This window comes from Cyanistes caeruleus, chromosome 3 (assembly GCF_971803275.1).
Source record: "Cyanistes caeruleus chromosome 3, bCyaCae1.hap1.1, whole genome shotgun sequence".
In the NCBI taxonomy this organism is placed as follows: domain Eukaryota; kingdom Metazoa; phylum Chordata; class Aves; order Passeriformes; family Paridae; genus Cyanistes; species Cyanistes caeruleus.
In genome coordinates, this window is record NC_141703.1 from 103,427,929 (window position 1) to 103,452,395 (window position 24,467).

Sequence of the window (24,467 nt, forward strand, 5' to 3'; positions counted from 1 at the left end):
ACATCCCTCCCTTTCTATTAAAGCCATTTTCAAAATTCATGGGTGAACTTAAGATCTCAAACTGGCAAATAAGATAGGGCACAATAGGTGAACAACATGAGCTTCTGCACCTGAAAGATACTGTAATGTTAGATTAACTCAGATCTGAAACACCTTATTTTTTTGAGCAAGCATTCTGCTAATTGTTAAGTGAGCAAAAAACCAGAAAGATCAGGAAATAACTAGTAACATACCCTCTGTGCAGAGTACATCTGACCAACTTCTTACATTTCATATTAGGATTATTAGAAAATAAGATTTTTTGTGCACCTGAATTATATGATGAAAATAATTTTATACAGAATCACACTTCTCCGGAAGGAAAACCAGACTCCCCTCTAAATTACAGATACCTTAAAAGCTCACATAGACAGTAACTTTGACATGCCTTGATGATTTATTACTCTAAATTTCATCTACTCAACGGTTTTCACAAACATATTTCTAACATTACTGTCAACATGCAATGTTTAATTCTGTTGCTGTGCTAATGAAGCAACTTTTTCAAACTCATAACTAAAATAACATTATAGCTCAGATCATATTTGTTACCATTACACTAGATGACTAGTGTATCTAACACAATCCGTTCAAGAACTTATCTATAAGTATTTTGTTTCTCTCCTTAAGCAAGTAAAATGTTATAAAAGCTTTATCTTCTGCATAACTGTGCAACTTACTTAAAATTTAGACAGCTCCCTGGTAATTTTGGAAATATGTATCAGAGTTTAATTCCTTTTTCTCTCAGCAGAAATCAGAACTTCAGAATGTTTTTTTAAAGGAAAAATTACGTGCATCACAACAAAGGAATTCAGAAAAGCTGCAGGAAAGCTTGAATAAATAAAATAAATATGGATAGAATAAAACTGGCCTTCTCCCAAACCCCGAGTTTGTCAAAAGAACAAAGCACACATAAACACCATGTAAAACCTGAATTCAAAATACATTTATAAAAAAGGGATGAGGACACATGTTTTCTCTATTTCAGCTTGAAAAATAAAGGGGCACGGCAATGAGTCTTGCTGGCAGGCAGATAACTCATAGGCCCTGACCCTTCGACTCACCAGGAATTCAAACACAAAGCTCTTTTCATAGTGACCGTGCCATACATTCTCAAGATAAGGCAGCGAAATAAGGAGCAATGGAAAGGTGCCACAAAGCTCAAACTGCAGAAAACTGCACAGAAATTACGTTCACTTATTCACCTCCATGCAGCTGCACACCAAGGGCTGGCTGCAAAACTATTTCTTTCCAAATCAGAAGCCATGCAGTGTGCTTTTAGAAACAGGAGCTGTCTCCTGAAGCAAGAAAAGCACGAGAGAGAGAGCAAGCAGTGAGGAAAGAGCTATCCCTGTGCATTGCTGTATCGTTCAGAACTGAAGTGCACATCCGGACAAATAACCTGGAATACAATGAGCTCTGCAGAAGGATCGCTGTGGTAAAACGGAAGGGTTTTTAGAGACAACAAAAAAAAAGCTACATTTCAAACAACATTTCAAATCTGGACTCACCATGAATAAGCAACAGTTGTCTGAAGTTAGTGTGTTATTTTCTGCCCTGTTCCACTGCACTTTTTGCCTAGTTGTCCAACACTTGGTAGCTCAGAGCTGCCACACAGAGGCCCCTTCCGTGATCTGGCTTATTTGCCTGTCAGTTTGAGTCTCAGCTTCTGTATGATGCAGCTGTGCACTTTGCTGAAGGTCTAATATCATTTCCATAAGCTTTCTCTCTGCCTGCAGAAAGCAGTTTGTTCTTCCTGCTCAATAAATACTCAGATCACTTTTCTGGTACTCACAGGCATAAAGCTTTAAGTTGTTAAGGAGTTCTTACTAAGTAGTGGGTGGAGAACATAAGCTCAGTACAAGGAAACTCTGCGCATAATCAGAAACTGAGAAACTTCCTCCCTTTCCCCCAACCCCTCCTCTCACCAGGCAAAGCTGCCAGTGCCTCCTTTACAGAAATTTAGGAATGTAAAGGGAGGACTCAAAGGGGCCCAGTCAGACAAGCCTTTCTCAATCAATTAGCTTGCAGCCATTACTTGTGACCCTAGGTCACACAACATAAGTGTGTGGGGTGTGCCTTTAGGGGTACACCAAAGCTACTTATTAAAACTTACATAACCAAAAGTGTTCAAAATCAAATAAACTCTGAAAGCTGGAAAATACTTTCCATGTGCCACAGTTCTGAAGGAAGAAGATTTTTGCATAAAGAAATGTTGCTTTGCTTTTCCAATAACAAATCATTCGGTGCTGGAAACTAATTACTTTTTATACACAAAAAGAAAAAAAGAAGAATGAATGTGAGATGCATAAGCAGACTTTAAAGTGGTATTTGTTTTATGATAATGCAAAAGCTAAATACTGGGCTGAGTGATATTTGACAAAGCACATGATCATGTTTCTTAAAATAAGACTATTGTGTGTAGCTGCAAAGGCATAGATATTTATAGGACTATTTAATTGATTAATGAAGTTCATCCCCTGTATTTCAGTCTTTTGCAAGAAACCAGTTCTCAGCACTCAGATTCCATTCTTCGTGTTAATACTCCAACATAACAAATTGAGCAATTTACTTTTAGAAAAGGTCCAGAATATTGAACACTGCATTAAGTTATCCTGTCCTGAACACACAGGGAAGAGAGGGTGTAACTTGCCAGAATTCCCACACAACAAGTATACAGCCCTTGGTGTGAAGGAAAACTTGAAAAAGACCCTCAGCTTCGTATCCTACCAACCCAATGACGTGGAGGTGATGCCTTAGAAAAACCAGGGAGTCCTGATTTGAAGAACAGATCTATGACAACCCTTTCTGGGCCAGGAGAACTCAACACACTGCAGGGATGATGCACTTTAATCTCAAGGTGCAAAGCATCTTTAGATAGTGCCACAGATCAAGGTTTGTACACGGAAGAAAAAACATTCCAGCGCAAACTTCACCATCTACTGAAGGTAACTGAGCAACAGCTACACAAAAGCTCATAGAGAAACACATAACCATGTAGGAAAGTAGTGGTCATGTAGTGAAGTGTTGTAGACAATCTGAAATCTTCATGTCCCTTCCCTGTTAAAAATCCCAGTCAAACTCTCAGAACAGGCAGCAGGGCTCCTGTTAGTTCAGACATTCATTCAAGAGATCAGATTGCAGGATCAGGGCCACTAAGTGCCCTGGGGTAAGGATTTTGCTTCTGTCTTGCATGTAAGGCAGCATTTAATAAATTAGGTCACATTTATATCCTTGGAAAGCCCTGGCAGTAGAAATAATAACCATGGAAACTTTAATTTTGAAAGAAAAAAATGGGTTCAGGATTAAGATGCTGGGCTGGAATTTAGGATATTTGGGTTCTGTTCCCATTTGTGTTTCAAATGGGCCAAATGATTTGGAAGACATTGCTTCAGTTTCTGCATTTATGTCATATTGCCCTTGTCTTGTAGTTGTAAAGCCTTCACCTCCTCAAGGTCTATCAATAAAAAAATGGATCATGGTAATAATCTTCAGTATGCAAATCCCTTCAATATCGGTTCTCAGCACATTCTCTGCATAGTGAAATTAAATCAGGATTGAATATAAAATATTTACTGACACCTGACTTCTCAGTAACTGAAAACAAGAAATTAAATATTCTGAAATCTGTGCAACCTCCAGGAGATAAAAACAAGTCCATACACATGAATAACCATTTAGGCTTCGTTCTTTCCCCTTTAACCCTCTAAGTGTAAGGTTTTGGAAAGCTTACAGGGTCAGGTGCTTAGAACTCAAAAGGTTGGACCCTCTAATGTTAGGAAAAAATGGGCGGACAGTGCCTGTGAAGAGACGGGCTATCTAGAGTGTTGCTCTCAGCAAGTGTAAAGAAAAGCAGAACTCATTCCATCTTTGGCTAATCTCTGTGAACTTCCAGGTTGAAGCAGAGGAATCACCATTGATTCCAGGTTTCCCTTTAAGCCACAATTTCCGAAGCAAGATGCATCCCAAGCAACCCACTTCGATATACGTTCACACCTTTCCTTTGGAAAAGTCGATATGGAAAACTTACAACACAAATAACAAAGAAGTGTAAAGGATGTTTTTGATGTAACTTAAAACAATGCTTCCAAACTAGAAATAGTAATAGAATAATGGCTCCTCCTGGCACTGTTGAGTCCCCTGGCTAAGGACTCTTCCTTTTCCTGATTGCTGGCTGCAAAATTACCCCTCCATTGGCTCCACTCCATTGCTGCCACATTTCAGCCACACAAAGGCAATGTGAGCCATTTCAAAATTATCTCTGACAAAGAAAGACATGAAGTGAAATGAGATGCTCATACCAAAGATGGCAACCAGGAATATACAAAATATCTTCAGCATTCTCAGGGTGCTGTGCTATGAGCAAGATTCCTTTTTAATTAATGGAAGTAACCACCATCTTTAGTGTTTCCACATTTACATTCTAATAAGGATCAGCCCAGAACAGATTATTTTTGATAAGGATAATAGAAGTTTTTATGTATTTTTCCATGTTCTGCTCTTTTTCCTCAAAAGTAATTGAAATTGGAGTGATCCTACATTAGCTAGCCACCTTTTTTCCCCCTTATTTGTCTCATGTTCTTTTAGACTAAGTAAATGCTCAGCTCCTTGCACCAAGGTATTTTCACACTTACTAACTCAGAGCTAGCAAGGAGATTAAATGTGCAAGAATTTTACAAATTTTTCTTTGCATGTACAGATCTTCAGACCTCGATTACACCCAAGTTCAATGTGATCATGCTATGTTATGGGATCTTTTGAGAATAAAAGGGATTTCTTGTTATTTGGAAGTTGTTTTTCTGCACTGGTCAACTGGAAAAGCAACATTAATTCACAGAACTAGCTGTCCTCCTCTGTTATGCTCTTAATTGAGATTAAATTCATTTTAGTTAGAAAGATAAACAAGCTATGTGCAAAACACTTGTGGCAGGATCACATGTGTAAAGTTTATAGAATTGATAGTGGTACTCAGCAGACATTCATATCTTAAGTCATGCTATAAACACTCTACATTAAAAGCAACTGCTTCTTTAAGAAATAAAACTCATTCCATTAAAAAAAAAAAAGAAAGCTCACAAATACACTACAGTACTTTGAAACAGATCCTTTACTCTTTAAGCCTTCTTCCCCTGCGTTCCCCCACCCCCTTTTCCTTTCAGGAAACAAAACTCAAGAAGAGAAAGAGAGAGAGAGTCAAAAGGTTACAGCCTGCTTGTAAGTGCAAAGAACGTGAGAGGCCCATTCTTCCCTTTAACACCTGACATCCCAGGGTACATTTTCCCCAGTGCAGAGGCTGCTGGATTAGCCATGCAGCTCCTGGTGATAATGGAAGTTGTGCATCTCATTCGCCATGCACTGCTGCTTAAAGGTCTTCTCCTACCCCCGCTCCTGTAAATTGTTCTCATTCCTGCTACACAATTACAAACTTAATTAATGACAATTTGCATTTTGCCATGAATAAACTCAGCAAAATACCTTTTCTGAGTCCCAGATAACAATTCATTCCTGTAATTTGGATGTTTGGAAAAGTTGCAGTAAAATCAGTAAAATTATGCATTTATTGTTAATTACAAATAAAACCCAAGAGAGAACCTGACAAAAAGCTAATAAATGTTAAAGCTTTGATTAAAAAAATAATCTTGATCAACAACCTTTGTGACAGCATTATAACATTCATGCTGCCATCCCTTGGCTCAGAATACCCAGTTTTCCATGATTTCTCACAGCTTTTTGTAGCAGGTGAAACCCATCTAAGGCATGTCTGCTACAGGTAAAGAACAATGAACATGCCAAAGAGAAATATCAAATTACCGAAGTCTTTGCTGCACTTTTTCTAGGACGAGGTTCCTTGTAACCCTCAGAGGTAGCTGAGATCTGCTTGCTTGGCTGATGCTGTAGAACAAGGAAACAATTACCTCTCATTAGGTGCACAATCATGCACAAAATGGAAAAGGACTGAGAACAAAGTTAATTCTAAACACCAAAAGTCTTCAGGCTAAAGGACAAAAGAGAAACAGGATTGATTAGGGTAGAAAAGGTACAGTTCAAAAAAATCAACATCTAGCTCCAATAAGAAATAGGAGGAGAAAGAAGGACAAAATAATTACTTGGAATTTCCTGCTATTAATAAATGCTATGTACTAATTTAAAGATAATTTAATTTTAAAAAGGATCCAAATTCCAAGGTGAATCAGAGCAAAAACTTTAGCAGTTAACCAATAAAATGCTGGAAGTGAGAACATGGCAGAAAATGTGAGCTCCCTGCTGTAGGGGGGTAGCTCTGGGATGTTGCTCACCATCTGCAACCAAAAACATCAGTCTCTGCTTCCTCTCACCCCTCACCTATCCTATCCTAAACATCATCCAAGCATTTGCTTTCTGCTGTGTATGCAAGGCACTTGTACAAGTTTGAAGGTACAGGCTTTCAGTTTTCCTTTATAGTGCAAAGAATATTGTAAGTTTTGTTTCTTGAATTTTGCAAAATGTCTTAGTCCAGTCACAACTAGGAGTGAATGTCACAAATATTGCAGGAGAAATCTTAGAAGTGGGAAAAAAAAATCAGAGGCAAATAAAAATTCTGGTAATTGATATCCAGGCTTTCAAAAACATACTGAGACAACTCAAACATTTAGGACTCAAATCTGTGAAAAATCCAATGAGAACATCCCAAAGAAGGTTTAAAGGAAGACTACACAGGTGTAGCAGCTTCTTTAAGAAGATTTTATAACCAGCAGAATAAAAGTTGCCTGAAGAAATTGGTTTTTACAACTTGTTTAGATGCACTGTGATAAAAAAAAAAACAACTTCCTTCAGCTGATTTGATTTCCTAGGAATGAAAACAAGTGGGTGTGAATTTGTCATTTGGTACATTATTGAAGGACTAAGATTATTTATTTATTTTTTAAGTCACTTGGGTCTTAGAAGTATGAGTGAATACAAAGACAGAGATTAAAGAGAGTGCAGTCATTCCAGAGACAAGCATTAAATGAAATTTTAATGGGGTCTGTCCATCACCTTACCACTAACCTGCCAGGTAGCACCACAAAAGCCCTCAAGAGACCTGTCTGCCAGCCAGGATGGTTTGATTCAGCTTTGTTGTTCAGGTGAGAGGTGCTATTTATTTGGACTACAGAGCCAGACCAGATATATACACAGGCACTTCTTATTTTATCTGTATTTATATTTGTAAAAAATTAGACCTATAAAACAAAAAAAGACCTTGAAGGGAAAGATACATAAATGAATTCCAAGCATCCCTGTCAATATATCAACAACATAATGTTTGTGTACAATAACTGTGCCCAGGTGACTGGGGATGGGTGAATATAGGGTGTAAGTCTAGCCCAGCATGTCAGGCCACAGACCCTGCTGTTTAAAAAGAAGCAGGTAGTTAACTCTGCCTGACATGAATGAAGACTTCCCAAAGCATCTATCTGGTGGAGATTCTGTATCCTCACACATATCTCATTACATTAATCCTTTCATGTCTGCACACCCCATCCCATGTTGCCAATGTGGACAAGAAATGAATCTGTTCTTGAAAAAATATGAATGTCCTGAAATTGTAACAGAAGTTTTAAAATTTAATCTCATAACATATATGAAAACACACAGATGGGAGAAACCTTTTTCTGCCATTGCCTACACCAGCATTTAACATGTGCTTTCAGAAAAAAAGTCTGGAATTTTTACCTACAGCATACCTAGGCACACCTCTCTGACAGAGAAATACAATGGGAAAAAGCTTGGTAATACTTGCTCTAATTTATTTTATCTGAAGTTAATGCTACTTCTTTAACTTTTTTTTTAAAGTGTTATGAAAAACATGACCTTGCTGAAGCTTCTGAGTTAAAAATTAATTCTCAGTAGAAAAATATCCCTAAAGTAGATTCTCTCTCTTACCAGGGAATGCTCCAGCAGTCAACTTCAATTTGCCTTAAAGACAAAAAGGCATCTCTCTAGGGATAAAAATCAATCCCCAAACTGTCAGCAGCAACACACAAAGTTTAAAAATGTGCTTAATTCAGCACAAACAAATGCTTGTAAATTGTCAAGCCAATATGTGAGAAGTGTCTCTTCCATTAAATAAAATCATGAGCTAAACGAAAAAACTTAAAAGGGGACAAAGACACCACAAGCATATGTATTTTATCCACCTGGTATCTATCAAGCACACTTGTGCAGAATAATAAGAAACCAGTCTTTACTAATAGAGTGCTGATTAAGTTTAAAATTATTTTAATTGCTACTGATGTTTTTAAAGATTTTCATTACTGTGGTGTTCCAGTGCATGCAAAAGCAGACCTTCTCCAAACAGCTTAGCAATGGGAGCAGTTTGGGACAACATCAATTCAGATTTGCAATCCAAAGGTGATCCACACTCAGTGACAAGGAAATCAGTTTTCCACCTAGGAGATGCCATCCCAAATTACAACAACTGAGAAATGACTGAAGCCATTGCTGGGCTTCAGATGTGCAGCAGGGGTGCCCTTGTCCTCCTCCCCTCAAGGCCTGAGCAAGGTTACAGCCCTCAGCTGGAAGTCCTTGCCTTTCTCTTGTGGCACCTGTGGAAACTGCTCCCACCCTGCCACCTCCCTGAGGTGACCCTGCCTCCTCCTGGCAGCACTCTGACATCCTGGGAACTGCCTCCACACCCCCTGCAGCAAAGAAGTAAAGTGCAGGGGCTGGTTGGAAGTTGTGTGGGTACACCCACATTCTGTCCTTTCTGCCTGCAGGTGCTCTGGAAATAAGGATGGGACTGTTTGGTGGGTTTAGTTCAAGCCTTTATCACATTCCTGGATGCCAGTGATCACAACAGGGCAGAGACAGAACACCCTAACAAAATAAATAATACAGCCATGATAGCTGATACTGTAAATTCTCCCCAGGATAATGAGAACTTGGGCTTTTCCCCCATAAATACATTTCATACCCTACTAGATGAGCCCATGATGATCAACACTTGGAAGAAACACGCTCAAGATTTGCACAGAGTTCCACCCCTGGTCTCCTTAATCTTCAATGAAACAAAATTTAATGAATTGAAAATGAAAAAAAATTTAATCTTTCTGTAACCTGGTTTCTGATCTGAAAATCTCCATCCAGAGAATATAATATGGACTTCCTTATCAAATAGGTTTTATGCAATAACCAGTAAAAGCTTTTCAGTTTTGCTCTCACGTGTGGCTCTATACACCAGAAAGTCCTGAAACAAGGATGTGCTATTCAGTGTAATCAAAATGTTTTGCAAAAAATTAGGCTGTGTTTTGCCTCAAAAGCCAAACTTAAAATGACCCAAAAATAAAACTAAAAAACACCCACCTGCTTCAGTAAGGGGTGACTCAAAGATCAAGTTTCAGTCATTTCTGCAAAATTACTCTGAAATCTCCATATGTGGTAAAAATCGAAAGGCATGTTCTACAGTATTGAAAAATCCACCATAAATAAGTTAAAATAAACAACCATAAATGCATATGAAAATATAAAGTGAATGGATGGTGCAGAAACCAGGAAGGTTTCATAAAGCAAAAAAAGCAAGAAGGGAAACCATCACAGCGAAATCAGCAATAACCAAAGCACCAAACAGTGTTATTTGATGTGCAAAATGTAAAAAAATGTCTTTAGTGTAAAATGTAGAAAAAATAGACCAAGTTCCACGCTGGAAATGCACCTCAAGACAGACATGACCATCATTACTATGCTTTCATGTTTATTCCTGTGAGCACAAAAATACTGTGAGCTGTGAACTTTTAGGTAGAACAAGAAAAAAGAAAAAAACATAGCCAATGAGGAAAAACCAAAGAAAAAAACATTGCCATTTTCTTCTGCCATTACTTTTGGAGGTATCAACAGAGTCAGTTATCCACACACTGACAGAATGTGCCACACAATTTTACATAAAAGGCAATAATGCCAGAAAAGGAATGGCTACTGCTACTCTTTGAATTGCTTTACTATAAAGCTTTCTATGGAGAGTCCTAAGGATTGAAAAGGGAGGAAAATACTCCACATTTTCTGATTTTCAAAAATCAAAAAGTCTAGGTTATTTGCATCTTCAGATACTTCAGAATGATCAGAAATCTTTTCATCACTACTTTGGCACTACTAAATTTTCTGATACATGTGATCAAAGGCAAAGATTAGCTCAGGAATCTGAACATCATTTATTTTGGCGGTGTGCATATGTTAAATTCTTTTGGCACTTTCAAGCACTCTGCCAAATTTTTAGTCTTTGAGCCTTAACTAGAACCTGTCAGATTTTGTAACCTCTTGCAATCCCACACGGTGGACAGGATTTACTGGGATTGAGCCAGTTCTTAAGGAATTGTCAGTGATTCCTTGGGAGGAGAGTTCCCGATTCTGTGAGCTGGACTGAATCCAGCCCCATGCCTTGAGGAACTGAGGGAATGGGGGAGTCCAGGGGTAACTTGTGAACATGGTATGATCAGAACTTGCAGGAATGTTGCTGGAGATGGATTTGGGGCGGGGGGTGGGGGGGTGGGGGGGGGTGGTTACAGCTCAGTGGCATGAAGAGCTAAAGTGGCAACACCATCTCAGTTGCTGGCAAACCATTTACAACTCCAGTGTTGTAGTCTGGGCACTGTCAGGTTCACATTAACAAGGTACTGGCAGCACAGGCTAAAAGGAAAACCTAATCTTCTTCTTTCACAGTTTCATTCTTATATCCCAGTCTTTCACATCCTGCAGTCTGCTCATCACTGTGCTGGACCCTACTGCAGCAGGGAGGGCAAGGGGCATTGCAACCTGAAGCCTTACACCAAAGTTATGAGCACAACAGGCTGAAGATTCCCTGAGGGAAGCCCTTGCCTGGGCTTCCTAGGAGGTAACTAGAGAACTCTGGGCATTCCCTGTCCACTGCATGAGAGCCAGACAGTGTCTGAACAATTACTATTTGATTTGGGTTAAGAGTCAGACACCACCCGGGGCAACATCCAGACTGCAGGCAGGGATAGTGTTTCCGGAAACAGAAACAACAGGTGGCAACTTGCAAATGGCAATGCTTTACACACTTAGAGCACCGCTGTGTTTCAGTGCAGACCATTAAAACACAAAAATACATTTTTCAGGGTGATTTTTTGCATTGTGTTGTAGCAATATTGAGAGTAGAGTCTATCCCTGAACTCCCTGACATTTTGTAAGAGCTGATGATCCCAAACTCAGGGATGCAAATGCTGCCTTACTTTCTCTGCTGTTTCAATTTGTGTCTGTCAGATGAATGTGCACCACATCATGCAGTGAGAGAGCATGGAGGTAGCGAAAGGGGGCTGCTGTATGACAGGAAAAGGGTGTTAATTTCCGAAATCCATCATTTCAGTTATGGCTGTAACCCTGAATTTCATTAGTTATCTGATAAGAGAGGGAGAGAAATTGCAGCAGGTCATTGGTGATACCAATCATGCAAAGCTATAAAGGAAAAATAGTATATTTTGGTTTCTGGAAGTATACATGCTCTATGCAGACCTTCCTGTCCTCTCTGTGGGTACAGACAATACCTGGATGGACAAAAATTGCTCTCTGAAGACACCAAATGTTTTGTGAAACAAACTAACCTCCATCACACAAACCTACTTTTTCTTCTTAGCAGACATCCACAGTCAAAAATTTGTCACTGCTGCTCCTTATTAATTTCTATGTTCAAGAGAAAATTTGCTCAACATCCAATTCAGATGATATATTTTATCACCTCTAACTAACTGGCTTAAAATACTAGGTAGGTACATCACTCGTTTCTTAATTTAGTGCTTCTTCACTGAACCTCTTCATGTTGAATGGACTGATGCCTTCATGACATTATTTCCACCTTGCCTGAATGACTGAAACTATGCAAACAGAATAACAAAACAAGAAATAGACTTCTTAAATGCAAGGCTGTTGGGAAGATAATACCCATCATAAACTTGCTGTAATTATTATAGTCTGGGAACAATTCCAAGTGTAGGAAGACCATGTGTTACTATGCTTTTATAATGAATAAAACTTCACAATCCTACTCATGAAAAAAACAAAATAATATTTAAGCAGCAAAAATTTATAACCTGAGGCCAACAGGTGAAAAAAAACTGGCAGAGTAAAAGTACTTATGCACATTGGGCACAGACACGAGAAAGTTTTGTCTTGAAAGAATACGCGCTCTCGCTCTTTCCCTTTTCCTGTGAAATCCTGGACTGGTTGTCAGTGACACCTCTGACTATCAGGTTAATGCTTAGTGAATGTTCCCTTCATGTTTATACCTGAAGGACAGCTGAAGTGATTTCAGGGTTTAAAAAGCCCTGTGGCATTCAAAATGCCCTACGAACCCTCAGGGAAGATCAGTTCCCAAGCCACAGCTCGGCTCTAGCGCTGCAAAAGGCACAGCAAAATCCCACACGTGACATTACAAACATGCCCTAAACTCTGCCGCAGAGGGACCATCTTCGAGGCCAAGAGAGCACTTCAGTCTCAGTTCCCCTGCAGACCTTTGGCTCTGTGCTGAGACTGCTACACAGGGTGCCAATTAGTGCCAGCCGATTGCTCCTGTGATGTGCACACCTCTCTGGGAGCCGGACTGAAGCTCCCAAGTCATTTCCTATAGGTCACTGAATGTTGACAACTCTGTCCAAGATTGACTGAGGCCCAATTTGGATTAGCAATTTAGCAGGAAGGTCCTGTGTCGCGCTGCCCTCCAACCTCTCCCATGTAAGCAATTTGAATACAGCGACTTCTCGGCTGCAAATTGACTAGCTTCAGAGGGAGGGGTGTTAGAAAGCTCCAGAAGCAAGTACATTTACAAAACCTGTTGTAAATTGTTTTTGGGAAATTAAACTGTGCCTTGCCTTGTTCACCTCTTGCTATGTAGACTGCATTTAAAGGATTTCATTAGGGCCAGAGGCTAGAGCTGATGTTTCTGTTGCCAAGTGAAATGAATCATAGAAGAAATTGATTTAACTGGGAATTCCAATAAAATACTGGGTTTAGAACCAGGGAGTCAACAAATATTTGGCCACTTTAAAATTTTTAAGACACGAGCAGGAAATTTGTGGTTTGCTTTAGAATAAGAAAAATAGTTATAAAGTCTTCTTCTATCAAATTTAATAAACCCACCCCAACAAAATGATGAGAAAAAGTAGTCTTACTTGAAAAGTATGTAGCATTGTAGGCCATAGCATACCTGCAGTAGGTAAACTTTCACTGCTGTTACTACTTTGAAGTGTATTCTGTGGTATTCCAATGTATATTTCTCTTGAGATGCAATCACTTTTACTAGCTAAACTTCTGCCAAATAATTATCATAGATCCTACAGAATTGATTCCAGTGGCAGTCACTACTACTGGGAGCAGCACCCTGTGATGGTTCCTTTTGCCCACATTCTCATTCCTGGTGCTACTATGGAATGGAAATGAGATACAAAGAGTGTGTACAGACTCCTCGTTCTCAGACTGATTCCTTACCTAGTCCTCAAGAGGTGCAATAGGTTTTTTTAACTATATTAAATGAGTACAACCACAGCACACATGCAGTTATGCCTGGCACAGACAACATCATGACTGCATCCGTGGAAGGAATTTCAAATGAATTGTATGTATAGGTTGTCATAGAAGTTGTTAAAATTGTATCATTTTCATTTAGAATCAGAGCTGCTGTTATTCTAAGATGAAGAAGGTGTTACAAACTTTCTGTGCATCTAATCCTGCTCAGCCACATCCGTACTCTAGAGGTATGTAAACACTCAGCAAAAATAGAAGGGTATCTGCTCAGCAGTGTCAGCCACTTGAGGTGCTCCATTTCCTTGACTCCCGCTCATCTTTGACAGATGATTGTAATGCAATAGCTCAAAGGAGATAGGAAACAGGAGATTGAGACACCCCTGCAGGGCTCCACTGAGTTTCAGAGGTGCCAGCAGCAAGAAACACAGTAAATTAAAAAGCTGGAGTGACAAGAAGTGCAATCTTCAGGGCTAAATATATATTGTATGTTGTGTGAAGTCCTAATATAATGGACTTCTACTGGAGATCAGCTGTACAGCAAAGACAGATATTTAAGACTTGGCTAAGTTAATAAACATAATAGAGTATGAAGCTTTCTGAGTGTGGGACACATGCAGGAGGGCTGCAGAAAGCAGCTGGGGACTACTGTGTTCCCCTTGCTCCTGACACTCAAAGCACCCCACAGCCAAGCAAAACCAGGAGGTGCTCCCTGTTTGTACTGGGGCCAGGTTTAAGGCAGCTCAAAGGGACACATGAAAATTGGAACATTCTCTTTGTTGTAGTGCTGTCCATTCCAGCATGACATGGTTGCTGGAATTCCTGGGCTTTACCAGTGGAGCTGAGTCTGTTCTTTGTGGCACCTGAAGTACCCATTTTGCTGGTGACTCAGGATGCTGTCCCAGCATTTTAAATCTGTCTTTGCTAAGATATCAGGCAACAAAGAATGAAAATCAAAAGGATCCTATTATTCTTGTTTCTTGAGGGCTGAGCTGAGGAGAGCTGTTTTCCAGTGCCTTTTATACAGAAAGAAGGCACAGAAACCGTGATGTTGAATTGCAGCATTTGGGACTGGTCTTTACTTGCACAGATGGGGCTGTACTTCACAAGGAGGTTATTTGTACTTCACAAGGAGGACTTCATTATATCATAAAAATTCCTACAAGATCACATTCTATGTATAATAGAGAGCTGTATATATTAAAAAATAAATTTAATTCAGTCAACGAGTACCTTCTGGTATGTAGGTGGGAAAACACTATTTATAGAAAATAATTTGTTGCAAGAGAAAGCTGGCCAAATTCCTGTTAGAGGAATGACATTTTTAAGACAAACAATATATTTTAATTAAAGCTGCCTGCTTAAGGACAGGCCAGATAAATCCTGAAAGTCAAAACTGACCATCTTTTTAAACTCTGTGTTAGAGCACAACAGAAGTGATGAGCTTGAGACAGCTTTATTTAGTGTGGCTCTATGGCCTTTGGTAGGTCATGGGGTCAGAGAATATCAGTCATCAGGTCTGCCTTCCTGACGACTTTAATCTTTAAACCTTCCAGTGAAACTCTGTGACCCATCATTAGCAAAACGCATAAAAAATGGCCAAAGTGTATATTTGGTTGCACGTGACATCATAAATTACCAACAGGACCATTCTGAACAACAAGTTTTCCCTGGAATTGAACAAGAAAAAAATGGGGAACCAGGGCTCCCACTGTCACCACTGCCTATCAGCAGACACCACCAGGATGAGGTGATGCTGTGGTGCCCCAGCCAGGTCCCCACCCTCGAGCAGTCACTCACCTCTGCCAGAGGGGAAATCTTGAAATCACTTTGACTGAGCTACCCAAACAACACATTTGTAAAACACCAGCACTAACACCCTGGGAAGTACAAGGTGGTGCTGACTATCTGTGATCCCATGCTCCCCTCCTGCCTCACTACCTTTCATAGCTCCAAGACCATGAAAAGGACCCAATTTCTATATATCCTTTCACAAAAGTTTCACTTGATTAGAGTAAAGGTTGTTCAAACACTTTTATTTATAAAAAACTGCTATGTTAAAAAAGGCATTATTAAAGATATATTCAACCTCAAGCCAAGACACTGAAATCAAACTAAACATAAAAGACCAGGGAAACACACTGTAACTTACTCAACAGTGTAACAAAATGCTATCACTGCAGAAAAACACGAAAGTAATAAAAGTAACTTCGATCTTAGTAGCTTTCAAAGTGTTAGGTAGTGATGGAAATTTCCTAACCTGATTTAAGAAATCTATTCTGCTCTGCAGTCTACTCATTTTTTTCCTCTGTGATGTGAAATTTCAAAAGCCTCCAGCATTTTTTCTAATTCTAAGTTGAAGTTCAAGGAATGAATCTACAATTTGTTGAAAAATTACTTTAAATAATAGCAATATTTTAATGTATTCCACAGCCACCAGCATTCTTTTATACTGCTTGTAAAGATTTCCTGATAAGTGAGAATGAATTAGGAGCTAAACATCTTTGTAAACACAATTTGAGCAGGGAATTAGAGTACGGTTCCTAAATCACTTGAGAAGATAAATTCAGCTTCTTGGTTATTTGGACTGCTATAATTTTTATTTATCTCTATTTAAGTCACTGGTATATTCCAGTTTATTTTTATAGCAAAAGGCAAGAAGCTGTAAGGGAAGCTCAGGAACCTCCTTTACAATTATCATTTGTTTTGTTTACAGGCAATGAAACATGGAACTAAGGGACAGGAACACAGCAACTCTATTCTTCATCAGAAACATGTCTGAGAAAACAGACCCATTCCTACATGAGTTTTTGCTCTAAAACCAGCCACGTTCTTTCATTCCTGTAACAGGAAATGGATTTCACTTTCATACAATTTAGTCAAGGAACCAAACAGAAGAGGAAAAAATGTAAATTAACCATATTTTAAATGCTTACCTGGAGCTGCACAAACTTCCTTACTAGAAAACACTAGCTTCCTGTTAGTGAGGGTACTTGGGTTGTTTTCTCTTTTGTACTCTACACACACCACTAAGCAATATCAGTCCAGATACAGAATTCAGTATGTACATATTGGGAAATTGCAGAATTAATGTGCAATTTAAACTCAGCCTAAATGCTTATCTAGGCTTGATTATCAAATAGCTTGTGATAGTCTTTAACACACAGCCCTAATGTTGCTTCATTCAATGCACAAGATAGACAGTGCTCAGTTTAAGAGCAGTTTTCTACTTTGTTTTGTTCCATTACCCATATTGCAATCCTTTGTAGTGCCCTTTATTTCCTATCTGTGGGTCAAAATCTGAAGACAAATTTATTTACTTTGCCCAGGCAGTTGTTTGGTGCTCATCACCAGAGGATACAAGTGATTCAGCTGTATTATTTTTACTGCAGCCTGGAAAAAGCCAGCATCCGTCTTGTACAGATGCCAAAAGATGTGCAGGGAGAGAAACACAGGTACACCAAATCTGAGACAGCTGGCACATGAGCTGCAAGAGAAGATAGCACTACTCATTATTCTGTAGACTCAAAACAACTCTCTAGTGACTTCAGGAGTAGACACGGGTGTTGGAGCGTCTGATTAATCAGAGTGTAGGATCTTGCAGTCAGCACTCAGAAGCTGGGGAATACACACACGATATGAAAAATGCACTGACTTTGCTAAACATCAATGGCAGGGACAAGACTACAGCCCTATTTTTCAGAGTCTTATCTAGCTTTTCACCTATATATTTCCTTTCCTGTAGTATTTGATTTATCTACTACATGCCATCCCACTGCAAGAAATGAACACTCTTCCACTGCACAGGTTCCCTGGGCAGGTCTAACTTGAGGTCTGGATAAGGCAGAAATCCCACAGGAGGTGAGGACAACAGGAGAGAAAGAGGCAGTAAATAATTACAGTTAAAGACTGTGCTCTAGTGCACGTGAACAAATGAGCCATCTCAAATGACCTCAAATCTGCCATTTTTTTAACCTTTGAGTATGCCACTGTGGTACCTTAAAAATATTCTGTGGGTTTTGTTTTTTTTTTTCATGCTACTGCTGTACAAAATCCTGTGCTTTATGTGCCAGAGAACTTGTTTATGCTACAACAGAATTTTGGGAGGGCAGTAGAGGACTAGAGGGACATTTTTATATATAACTTTTTAACTTCATGCTTTGCTTTTTACTTAAAAGCAATTTTGATTTTATTATTTTTTTGTTTGATTAGTTAGGTTTTTTTGGGGGGGAGATATTTGTTGTGTTTTATTTAAAATAAGGAATTAATTTCATGTGTGTGCTTTTCTTGAAAAACCACACATTCAAAATATTTTATTTTTTTTAATTAAGAATGTCTTTTCCATGTTACTTATTGAAAAATAAGCCTCAAACCTCATTTAAGTACTGAGATTTGGATCACATTAAAAGATTGGACAAAAAAATGAAAGCTAGCTGAACATCTAAATCACATCCAGAGTGGGACCATCCACAGCAGGACTCTGATACTGTGGGGCACACTGCGAACACAGCATTAAGAGTGTCACCTAAATAAACGCAAGAACTTCACCGCAGATTCCTGCAGTGCGGTTGTGTCTGTCATTAGTACCTTGCAGTTTTGCCTGCGGGCTGATGGAGTTTCTTTCCCCTCTGGAGGTGGCTGTGTCCGGGCTGAAAGGCGCGGTGTGTGCGCCCCGATGTCCGAGCCGGCAAGGAGAGGATGCCCGGCCCCTGCTCTCCAGCGCCGGACCAGGAGCATCCTCTAGCGGCCAGCGCCTCGGGAAGCCCCTGTGCTCCCCAGGAACAAGAATCTTCTGGAAGGCAGAGGGGGGCAGAAGGCAGAAGGGTACTCAGAAGATGAAGCATGTTTTGCCGATCTCATTTATACCTCCGTGTCAGACTAAATGGGAGACAGCTCTCTCCTAGGTCCTGAGTAGCGCAGAGAACCCTTCCCCTTTCTGCTCTGGAACACCCTCATCATCAGCCCTGCTTTGGCGTGTAAGAAAACAACAACAAAAGGAACAGAAACACACATGCACCCACCACCCTCCCCCAAACACACAAACAAAACAAACCCAAACACGACAGTATCCCCAAACATCTACAAAAACCTCCAAACTAAAACAAACCAAAACATCCCACAAATCCAGCCAGTTTGAAAGGACTGTGTACACACCCTGAAGTGTGTTACATTTGCATTAAACTTGTAGCCACTTCACTTAATCAACAGCCTCATTACATTCTAATCAGCCTACCGTGGGGAAAAAAAAAAAATAAAAAAAGAGACAAATGCAAAAGAAAAAAGAACAATCACATAAACTTCCCATTTCCCCTGACCATAAAACAATCTGATTGTGGTTAAAAAGAAATTAATAAATAACCAACTAACAAAAAAAAAAAAAAAATCAAACAAATAAATGTATAAAAATATATATAAAGAATTGCCCAGTAAGACTTTCTCAGTTTAACTACTTGGGAACTTTAGAGAATTTGGTACTGACGTGGACTGAAGTTTGGCTCTCTATACTACTATTATGAGTGGGATTGAGGCACATAAAAAGCCTATGGTGGGTACACACTGGCTGAAAACATAAATTAGGGCATAAATCACACAGCAAAGTCCAGGAACTAGAAGGCAAAGCACAAGTGCCTCATGTTTTACAGCCCATGAGGACTGCACCAGGGATCAGAAATGGTCACCTTAGGAGCTGCAAGATGAGGAACATGAGCAAAACACACTGGATTTGGCAGGGAGGATGGCTCCTGGGAGACTTCCAGCCTCACAATGGCACCCTTTTCTCTTTTCCTTTGGCCGGCTGTGCTTTCTCTCAAATGCTTTCTCAGCATTTGCCCTCCAAAACATCAAAACAGAACACATTCACCTGGACTACTCTTAAGAGTCTAACACATTCCAACCATGCCTGGATTAGGAAAAAAAGGTAGCATATTTTGACAGGTATGACAGCAATAAGTGCAGCCAGTATATTTATAAATGTGGCTACGTTTGACTCCTTGGCAAAGCTTAAAATTAGTCATGTCCTGATGGGTAATATTTTGAAATAAAATTTTCTAATTTACCGTGGGTTTCTACAGAGGATAATTTTAGGGAATCTTTGCCATGTTTTAAAGCACACTGTATTTGCCTGTCTTCTCATGAAAGGGAAGTGTGACTCAGTTTTCTCCCATTTCTGCCTGGGTGCAGTCAGAGACAGGAGAGCACTAAGCCACCATGTGCCTGTGCCATGACCGTGACCTGGCCACCATGAGTGGCACTTCAGCAATCTCAGACTCTGCTGCCCAAGGGTGCTGACCCTGACGTACCCATCACCAAAGACAAGCAGATAAAAAAAATTTAAGTGTTCCTGATGTTCACTAGACCTGTGAGCACAGACCAAGTGAAGTGTGTTGAGAGCAGTTGTCTATCACATTGCTCTAGATGAAGAAAACAAAAAATTCACAGGAAAACAAATAGAATTACTTCTGTAGTGACAACTCTCCTTCAAGCACTTAACCTACACTTCTATCAAGGAACCCTGAAGCCTAATTTTTAAACACATGGCACAGATCACATGCACTGCTGATGTAGTGTTACAAACCTTCTTCTATCTTTCAGTGCAGTGGGAACCTAGGGACACTTCTGGTAAAGACACAATGTGGCAGGAGAGGAAACGTACACTCTCAAATCTAATCAGACTTCAAACCCAGTCATGACAGCACATATACATTGTTATGCATATAGATATATATTTGTACATAAGTGTATACATACCTTCTGTACCTAATTAAACATACACAAAATGATGCAGTCTTAACTAAGATTACAACAAAGTTATTACAACTAAAGACAGGTATTGCCAACACACCTATAAGAATACAAACACATGTTCGGGGGGAGGCAAAAAGAATATCAGAAACTTAAAAAAAAAAAGAATAAGAAACAAAAGACATGGTAAAGTCCAGTTACAATTCTGGTAAGTTTGTCAATAAAAGATGTACCAGAAGGCAACAAGAGAAAAGAGAGGACGATGACCTATGTCATAAGAATATAAAATACATTAGAAAGCTACAAAATTCCTATCAGGATAGAAAATATTGTAATGATTATTCCCTCTTTCCCATTAGAGAGCCTCAAATACAATTATCAGGCAGCAGCTTTAAAACCTACAAGAGAAGTACATTTCCACACAGCTCATATCTAGATCCTGGAACTCATTGCCACAGAACACTTAATTAAGTGTAAATGTCACCATGAAAAAGGTTGCAACTATATGCAAGAAGGTAAATCATAGCCTATTAACACAAAGATACAGATATGACCTCTGGCTTAGGACAGTAAACTGCCTGATCCATTAAAAATTGAGTAAATACAGAAAGGATGAAGAACCATCACTATTTTTCTGACCAATTCTTCATGTTTTCCATTTTTTACCTCTGTAAGGTTTTATTTTACTTGTCTTCTCCATGTAAGCTTATGTCTGTAGCCTATGAATTACTTTACCCATCACAAATGTTTCATGGTTTGTTACTACTGCTGTAATCACCAAACATTCACAGCATTCTTCTAAACCTGCCAATTCCTACATAATTCAGGGATACTCTTTCAGCATCCCAGAGTAATCCAAGAAAAGTGTTTGTATTTACACCTTTCTAAATCACTCAGTAATTTTCACCTGGTAGATTTAACATTTTTTTATTATCTTTATATTTCATCTTACAATACTGAACTTCTAGGACTTTTAGAAATGGAGAAGTGAAAAAAGCACAACTTATAAATAGTACTGTGATAATCCTACACACATAACAATGAAATGAAGAACTGAACAGCTCTTCATAACCACTGCTTTATCTTACTGACACTGATTTGCTGAAAAATGCATTTACAGATTGATTTCTAATGAATTATTAAAGCTTTATTAATGCTACAGGTAGCATGAGCTGTTATTCCTCTAGTAGAAATACCTCCATGAAAAGTTCACAGGTGGCCATAGATGGGTTGGATTCCCTTTCAAAAAGCTAAAACTGCTCCATATTCTAGTCCATATTGCCAGCTAACTAGAGCAGAGCAAAGCAGCATTCACTGGAGTTCTTTCAAGTTCCACAGAGATTAAGGAATCATCTAAACTTTAAAAGATGAAATTTTTACAGCCTTTACTACAGCAGAGTTCAAACCTCCAAGGCTGAGGTTTGTTACCAGAATATCACACAGCATCAGGAGGATCATTACCAAAACCAGCAGCTGAAGAAAAAAATGCACCAAAACCATAAAGCAGTAACTCATGCCTGCCCACAGAAAGACTAGATCATTATTCCATTACATACAAAGGACATCTTAGCCATGACTGCAGCCCAGTATTAAGCCAAACACAGTCAATAATCACTGAAATATTATTATTGTTTTTTGTGAACATAAATATGTTGTGAACATATAAATCTGCTGAAAGCAAACTGATAGCTTTTCAAAGACAGGAGTCCAGTACCTTCAAACTGTTATCATCCAAGTGTAAAAATACAGATAATTTAAGCTATCTTCTGGATTGGGTTTTTCTTTAGTATCTTTTCCTTTTTTTTCCCCTCATCAGTAAAGATACAATTCCACTTTCTCAAAGTTGACAGAGACTGGACAAATTCATCCTTTTAATAACATAATGGGGTTTTTAAACCAGTCTGTTATAAAACAGACTTGATTTGATGCTGGTGTGGTGAAGTATGGAAAACTTTAAGTACAAATTTTACAGTATAAAATGGAAGGTTCATGGTGGAAAACCATCTACTGATTCTGCAAGGCAGACATGCTGACACATTTTATTGCTGCCTAGTGAATACTTAGACAGATTCTACCTGCTTTAACAAAGGAAAGTTTACCCCATATTCTGAAACAGCAACAAAATACTATCTGTATAATAAATCACTCAGAAAACAGTCAGTCCCATGAATACTAAAAGCAAACTAATTCAGTCTCCCTGTGAATAGACATTACACTGAAGTTTATATGGTTGCTGCCTCATGTCCCATCTGCTTCTGTTGTTCACATCAGAATAAACCTTCCCAAATGTGAGAGTATTCCACTGATTTAGTGAGGTTTACAGATTTTTCAGGAGTATAGGGGTGGGTTACGGTCTCAGTACTGGAATAGCAAAGTTTGTTAAACCAATGAAATGAAAGCTGTCCAGCTTGGCCTTTATTGATGATCCCCTCCCCATCCCCAAATTAGCTCAGCTTTAGTCCATATTCCACGAGCCTGCCCTTCACAAGGCTAAAATTAGCTTAAATCACCCATTTAGAGGGGCCAAATTTATAGGTTCTCCCGTCTTCACAAAAGGGGGATGTTCAATCACAAGCCTTTCACACTAGAATATGTTACACACTTATCTTTTGTACATTTACTCAGATCAGTAATAGGACAGGATTTACAAGCCTTTGGTTCAGTTTTTTTGGTATGGGCTCCTTTCTTACGTACAACATACCAAATTCAACTTAGACCCAAACAAAAAACATGATCAAATTATTCTTAAAAAAACCAAAACCAACAAGTAGTAAAGCACTTTTTTAAAAGATACACTAAAATATTTGGGAATTGAAGACATTCCTCAAAAACTACAAAAATATAGCACATTTTCAGAATATAATGTGTTAAAATATCCATACTTTTCACAATGGAATTTTGCTACTTTGAGAAATGTGGACAATTTTTGCACCATTACATTTTCTATTCAGAAGAAAAATCTTACTAATTGGCTAGATATTGTCCTGCATATATCTAATATATTTAAGTAGGTGTAACAAAATCCACATCAAGAGTACACCTGAAGGAAAAGTTCAAGCTCTGGAGTTGTTCAGGCTGAGCTATGCAGATAATATCTGGGCAATCTTACATCCATTATGACATATGCCTCTAAAATGGCATTAAATAAACCCATGTACTTTACAGTTCGTAAGTATTGCAAGAGGACAGAAAGTGAAGCTAGAGTAACTTTTTCAAGAAAGGGAACTGCATTATGTCATTGGGAAATATATTTCTGTCATAAAAGTAGAAGGGATAGAAACTGTAATAAATTAAAAATATGAAATTAATATTAGAAAAGCCCTTTATGCAATTGTTTCATCTCAGAGCAAGTGTCAAACCTGTTGCTTTCACTATAAATGTGCTGCATTTCATGATGCTAATTTAAAGTTATGCACTATAAAGCATTGGGCAAAGACATTACCTGTATCTGGACTGGTGCAGTTTGATTTTTAAGGTATACTGAGGTCTGACAAAGGCAGGAAGACAAGAGAATCTATTTCGTTTCTCATAGCTGCATGTAGTAAAATGATCTAGGCATGGACATATGTGGCTCCAGTGTATGTCTGTATTTTGCTTATATAAAAGATATGGAATAACATCCTTTATATGCTCTCATCAGGGATATAATCCTTGTAACTGCCTGCAATTCATAAGATGCAGAGGTGCCAGAAGAAGCATATTTAAGGCTTAGAAAAGCATATTTATGAATTTGAAAGTTATGTGTTTAAAGGGCTTTCCGAAGCATTGGTAACATTCTCTCAAATTCAGATTCTAGACTTTTCCACTGAAAGTCACTGTGACCATCTCTCCAAAATTATTTTTTATTATGACTTTAACTCACTAGGTGCTTTCTAAGTGCTTCCCTTCAGTCTATTAGATCTTTTGGAAGCTACCTATCAGTTAGGAGTTATTAGAAACAAATCAGTGCTCTTGATTAGACTCTCAAAACTGGTTCACCCACTCAACAGATTTTGTGATTTGGAGATGCACAGCAGACAAAGGAAAATATTATCTACTTCCAGTTCTGGGTTTTCCCATACTACTCATGGAAACAGATGGCATAATTGTAAGACAACATGCATCTTACAATTTCAATCAGCTGGGTTTCATTCATGGCTAGATTCTGTACCTTGCTGTAAAGGATTCTGCTAGGAAAGAATTCTGAGCTGCAGATCTTCTCCTTA

General features: G+C 38.8%; 1 protein-coding gene across 4 annotated transcripts in view; it reads right to left on the reverse strand.

Annotated features, from left to right (window-relative positions):
• LOC111941251 (uncharacterized) overlaps window positions 1-24,467 on the reverse strand; it is a 337,983-nt gene that overhangs the window by 223,758 nt on the left and 89,758 nt on the right. For 2 of the 4 annotated variants that reach the window (XR_015285176.1, XM_086883485.1), the window contains exon 1: window positions 1,551-1,912. The exons of 1 other annotated variant lie outside the window; for it this stretch is intronic. The gene's annotated coding sequence lies outside the window, so the exon portion shown is untranslated. Of the gene's footprint in view, window positions 1-1,550; window positions 1,916-24,467 lie in introns of those variants that run through there. One more of the 4 variants, XR_015285175.1, reaches the window with a different exon arrangement.